Raw genomic sequence first — 6,713 nt, 5'->3', positions numbered from 1 at the left:
GCTAACGGGACCCCGAAATTCTGAAAGGAATCCACCAGGGTCTCCAGAACAGTTCTACAGTCATCTGAACCTGCGGGGCCAACACACAAAAAATCATCTAGATAGTGTACCAAACCTTTTAGTCCGGACCTTTTCCTAACCACCCATTCTAGAAAAGTGCTAAAGGCCTCAAAATATGCGCAGGATATGGCACACCCCATTGGGAGACAGCAGTCTATGTAGTATGACCCGCCCCATTTGCATCCTAATAGGTGCAGGCTGTCCTGGTGTACAGGCAACAGCCGGAATGCCGATTCGATGTCAACCTTTGCCATAAGGGCCCCTTTTCCCATGTCCCTGACTAGGGAAGCCGCCTGATCGAATGTCGTGTAAGTTACTGATGCCAGGTCAGCGCTTATTCCATCATTCACCGACTCCCCCTTTGGGTGGGAGAGATGGTGAATCATGCGAAATTTACCGGGTTCCCTTTTTGGTACCACCCCCAGGGGAGAAATGTGTAGGTTGGGGATTGGAGGGGTATGGAAAGGACCAATCATACGCCCCATCTGTATTTCCTTGGCTAATTTTTGCTGTACAATGTGTGGGAATTCCAGGGCCGATTTCAAATTTTTGCAATGTGTTGTTGGGGAAGCGGTTTGCGAGGGTATACGAAAGCCATTAGTGAAACCATGTATCAAGAGATCAGCTTGCTCCCTATTCGGGTATTTACCTAGCCATGGCTGCATCTCTACGATGCTCACCGGTGACCTCCCCTTTTCCATCTTGGCCGTGTGGTCGCTGCGCTGTTTTGAGTCTTTTGAAGCACTTTTCCCATGTATGGTTAAGTCCGCCACAGGCAGAACATTCATGCTTATATCGGCAGCTAGTGCCCCATTTGCAAGCGCCGTTATTGTACAGCCAGCATGCCCCGCTCTTTCTTGGTGCCGACGAACCCGCTTGGGGACCGCCGGCGGCCCCTGAAAAGGGGTTTTGGCTCCCTCGCAGTACTCCGTACCCATAACCCCCCTGGGTCCCAGCCGATCCCGTCGAGGTGGTTTTGGGGTCTGTGAAAAGATGCGTCCATAGGGGAAGGTCTTTTTGGTCCCACCCTATTGATGGCCAGACAGCCATTCGCTGGCGATACTGTTCATCGTACTTCAGCCATGCTGTCCCCCATAGGCTCGATACGCGTCTATTATGCTGTCCAGATAGCAAAATAGGGAGGAGCATAGTTTTGGTGTCTTTTCCCCAATTATGCTGCCCATGGTCACAAATGCCTGTAACCAGTTGATAAATGTCCGTGGAATCAATCTGACCCTCCTCCTGAATTCATCCTTGTCCCTCCGATGCTCCTTCCCTCTTTCCCATTTCTCCATAGAGAAACGGTCCAGGGGGAGGAGTGAGAATATATCAAAATATTCCCGCTTCCACACCTTTTTCCTCATTTTCTTTTTTAGACGTGTCCCTAGGGGGCCTTCATAGACCACATAGGTATTTCTCTTGACCGTATCCGAAACTGAATGTTTCCACGACTGTTTCTTTTTGCTTGCGCGCGATTGCCTGTCTGCGCTGGCGCTGCTGGAACTAGAGCTGCTGCGACTTCTCAAACTACTGCGAGACTCCCCGCTAGACCCTTCCTCCTGCCCCTTGCTCTGCATTCCTGCCAGCATCTCCCTCATATTTTGCAAAAGGTGCATTTGTTCCGCGAAGACGGGGTCAGGGGGTGAACCATTCGCCTGGCAAGCAGGCTGGGTCTCGTTGGGCATGAACACCTGCTCACCACCCTCCCCTCCCCAAAAATAGTCATTTTCAATATCATCCCCGTCTGTATCCTCTTTGGAAGCATTCGCCTCACCTGTCTCTGCCGCCAATGGCGCCTCTGGTCCGGTTCCTGGTGAGCCTCTATTCCGAGCATCTTGCTCCAGGGGCTGTCCGGTGCCCTGCCGAATCATCTGCTGCAGCTGTGGTAGTAGCAGCGCGGCCACCCCTTCTACGCATCCAAGGGCCTGTGGACTCCCCTGTGTGGAGTGGTTGCTGTAAGCACGAGCCTCCGGAGGCTCTGCCGTCTCCGATCTCCGCCGTGTCCTAGCACTGCTCCTAGTGGAGCCTGCCTTGTCGTCCTTAGAATGGCTCCGATTCCTCTTTCTGGACCTTGTGTCCCTGTAAGCACAGCTCCGGCCTGAGCCTGCCATAACCCCCGATTGCTCTGTCCCCCAAACTGTGCCCCTTCTCCTCCTATCACTCCCTCCTACCCGACTGCTGGTACGCGTTCTGCCCTTCTCCGCTCCCCTGGGCTGACTGCCTCTTTCCCTAGCCCTGGTCCTACTGCGAGTCGCAGTGCCTCCCTCTGATGCGTGTCTGGGATATGTGTGGGGAAGTGTCTCAGAGGGAGAGGGAATGGAACCGCCGTGAAATGAGGGGTGGCTGGGTCTCCCTGCCTCCGGGCCGGAAAACTCGCGTGGCCTGCCGGGGCCTGATGGGGGGGGGGGGTGGAGCGATTGAAAGGAGGGGACGGGCGGTGATTTGATGTGAAGCATTGTCCGCATTGCTCGTGCGCGGATGCGCACAAACGTCCGCGTCCCCCGGGGGGCTTGGCCCGGTGCTGTGGCTGCCATTTTGCTGGCGCCCTCCACGATGTACAGGTGTGGGGGATCCGGGAGCCGGAGCTGGCGATGCGCCATTTATTTGGGGCCTGCCGTGCCGTGCATCTGATTTGCGGGCTCCGGGAGGCGGGGCCGGCGATCCGCCATTTTGTCGGGGCCTGCCGCGCCGTGCAACTGAAATGCGGGCTCCGGAAGGCGGAGCCGGCAATGCGTCATGCTTACGGGGCCCGTAGCGCCGCGCCGATGGTGCGCGGCCTCCTGGAGAATCATCTGGCTGGAGCAGTGGAGGGTTTTCCGCAAGTGGGGATGCCTCACTTTGCTGTTCGGGCGGGCGGTGGCTAGCTGGTGAGGCGGGCCGGGCAACGGATCTTTTGCCTGTATTGGCCTTTTTATTTTTCTTGCCCAGTGTTCCCTTGGGCAAGGTCTGCCCCCCTGCGCCTTTATTTATCGGCCTGCCGCTCCCCCTGGGTGTACCCGGTATGGAAGAACTGGAGGTGATGGGGCGCTGGGGCGGATGATTCGTTCTCTCCCCGGATGCCCCCCTGAAACTATCTGCCCGGGCATGAGTCCCCTGCGCATTAATGGTCCCTCTACTGACCGGGGACCCTGATGGGCTGAATCGGAAGGGAGCCCTGCGCCTTCTGGCTAGAGGTAAGTGCGGGGCCTGCAACTCCTGGGAGTCTAAATACCCCATCTGCCCTGCTATCCACCCCATGCCCCCGGTCTCGGCCTGCCGTTTTACTCTCTCCAGCAACTCTGCCAATGCTGCAGCCTCCATAATAGACTGCTCCGAGGCTGCAGAATGCACCTCTGGGCCCAGTTAAGAATCTCCCCCAATAGAATTAAAGACCTACTGTCTCTGTGAGGGATGCGTGTGTGTCTGCCTGTCCTTGGGCCTTTTCCGTAGGCTGCTGCTGTTCTGCTGCTCTCTTGTTGTTCTCTGAAGTGAAAGGAAGTGCCTTTGTTCTCCCGACTGTAATTAACAAAGGCTAGCAGATTTCTGCCCGCCTTTGTTTGTCACCTTGACCCTAGCTGACCTATCCGAACTGCCTGGGGTCACCTTTCACCCATCCCAGTCATGTGCTCCCGTCGCTTATCCCTGCCTAGCTCTGGAGCTCTCTGGACAGGATAGTCAGGAAATAGCAGGATCAAGATAGATGAACGTAACACAGACAAATATACAATAAGTATGTTTTCCTAGCGTATTACAATTACAGCTATCAATGAAACTATTTGTAACGTCTGACTAACATATGTATATATCGGCAATGAACCGACATATGACATAAGCAGGAACACTGACTAGGACTGGAGCAATACAGGGAACAGGACTCAGAAGAATTCGTTATCTCTTCGCAGAGATGAACGCAATCCACGACCAGAACCAGGAGCAGGATAACTAACTCAGCACGGGTGATCACGATACGCGCAAACTACCAAAACGTGCTGGAAAGCTGACTAACTGAACACAGGATATAAACAGTTCGTGTACGTATACATCAGCGACACTGATGTATCAACGTAACACGAATACAAGGAAAATAACAAACGTGCTGGTATGCATATATATTTGCAATGAACCAATATATGATGCAAGACCAGCAAAGTATCTTAGAACAAGAAACACGATCTGGGGCTGAAGCAACAGCAAGACAGGCTTAAACTGAAGCTATGATAACCCGAGGAGTCCTGCAGGAAGCAGATCTTTATACTGAGGTCATCCAATGGGAGCAGACATGCAGATTCCCACACAGGTGAATGATAATCAGTCACAAGCTGACAGCAGGGAAAGGCAGACAAAGCTATGCAGCTTGCATGGAAAGAGATCAGAACTGCCTGAGCTGCAGCACTACTACTGCCAGCAGTACCTGCTGCAGCAGCGATCATGACACTGGTACATAGTAATTTTAGAACACTTGGTTATTGATAGTGTTCCTTTAAATATATAGTGAGGTTCTAGTATACATTAAATACATTTCCTTACCTGTGTAACAGAGTCACCAAGCAGCTCAGGGTAACCCAAAACCACAAGGAAAGTATAGGAGACTAACAGAGAGCTAAAAGCCCTCCTAATAAAGATCAATGCTAAGTGTGGTTTTCCTTCTTAAAACAAAAGGTATTTGTGATAATTCAGCTGTAAGCGAAAATCTGTGGTTACCCACAATGCACCGCTACTGAATATGCAAATTATATCTTTATGCCCCTGAAGCCAGGCTTACATCCAGAACAGCTGGTGTATAGCAAGCCTATAGTGTGTAATGAGGCTTTTGAAATAAATCCTTGACGCAAGGTAAAAAAATGTGTTAACCAAAATTATTGCTTTATTAATAAGCATCTTGTTTAGTTCATCTCAAGTTCTCACTCTGTACACTCATCAAGAAATCTTTCCAGATACTTGTGCGCAGACAGCGGTGGCGCTCTAGCAATGCCTACCACCTTGATTCTTTCAGGATCCCAAATACAGTCTTCCTCTCTTCCACTGCCAACCATGCCACAATAGGCAGGGACCCAGGCGGTATCATATTCTTTGTGCCATTTTTTTTGCAAACGATGGCCCTGGTGATCGATCATTTTCACCCTTCCAACATTAACTCTCAGCTTTAGGATGACTTGGTCCCATTTTTCATCCAATGGATATGCAGCTGCTTTGTCTATATCTCTGCTAACATACACTCCTTTTCCTAGCATGCCATTTTTAGATCTTTTAAAACCATGTTCAATTATTTGTATAGCTGCATCCATTGTTGTGCCATGATACATGACATAGATCTTTCCATTCCTTGGTTTATCGTCAGAACGTAGTATAATTTCATGGAAGTCTGGAAGAGTCTCTTCTGCCCAAATATCATCTTCATCATATTCATAATATGCACTGGCCATATTCCCTGAAGACAAAAATATAGAGTGTTACAATTTGTGGAAGGGATACAAAATACAGAACCGGCTTACAGGAAACCTGAGATGAATCAAAAGTAAGAATTCATACATACCTGGGGCTTCCTCCACCCTCTTTCAGGCTGATGGGTTCCTCACTGTCCTCCTTCGCCACCTGGATTCTCTGCTATGGCTACCGGATTCTCTGCTATGGCTTGGGGCTTACTCCTCAAGCGCTCCTGGTCATTGGAGCATAATGGGAAACGTGCACAGCCACACTGTGCGTCTGCCCCGTCTGGCCAAATTTGCGGGAGGATTGCAGAGGATCCAGGAGGCAGAGGAGGACAGCGATCAGGCCGAAGGGGGCTGGTAGAAGCCCCAGGTACATATGAATTCTTTTTGATTCATCTCAGGTACACTTTAATCTTCCTGAACATTACCTTTAGATACTTTGCTTTTTTTTTATTCACATGTCAACTTTTCTGCTTTGGTCATTTAAGGTGATCCACTGAATAAAAATAAATAAATAACATACTCACGTAGAGGGGCCAGCGGTTGTGGCTATGCTCTCCTCTGTATATAAGCACGGCCATACTTCGTGTGTGCAAGTACGACTATACGACTATGCCTTGCACAGTAAGGCTAGGTCCACACTAGACACAGTTGCAGGACGGACACTGCAGTCCGGATCAGGGGGAAGTACCACCGTACTGCAAACTGATGAAAGTGCATCAGTTTTGCATCAGTTTTGCATCAGTTTCCGTTCAGTTTTTCCCTGACAGAAAACGTCTCTATCATTAGGAAGGAGTGGGAGGATTTTTTTGGGCCAATCGTAAAGCTCAGGCTATCCGTTTTCACATCCGTTTTTTGCCTGTGGAGCTGGAGATGCGTTTTCTCATTGCTTTTCACTAACCTTGCGTGTATCCGTGGTCCTGATCCGTTGCGTGAAAATGCAGCAGATCCGAACCTTCCGTTCAGGTTTTGAAAACGGGTCCCCGCAAACGCAAACGGATCAGTTTTTTACTTGGGTGAGGCTGGCTGCTATTTTGAACATTAGTATCCGGGACTCCGTTTTTCATCAGGTTTGAAAAACGCAGCCACGGATACGTTTCCGGACCTAGTGTGGACCAGGCCTAAGGTATAGCCACTCTTGTATGAGTGCGGCCTCAAGAACATATCCAACAAGCTCTTGTTGGATATGTTCAGAGGGATCCTACACAGCAGCGGTGGGCTCCTGGATGGATCAGGAAGGCTCTT

This window comes from Hyperolius riggenbachi, chromosome 6, assembly GCF_040937935.1.
Source record: "Hyperolius riggenbachi isolate aHypRig1 chromosome 6, aHypRig1.pri, whole genome shotgun sequence".
Classification (NCBI taxonomy): domain Eukaryota; kingdom Metazoa; phylum Chordata; class Amphibia; order Anura; family Hyperoliidae; genus Hyperolius; species Hyperolius riggenbachi.
The sequence above is the reverse complement of the archived record's forward strand: the minus strand, read 5'-3'. Positions refer to the sequence as shown.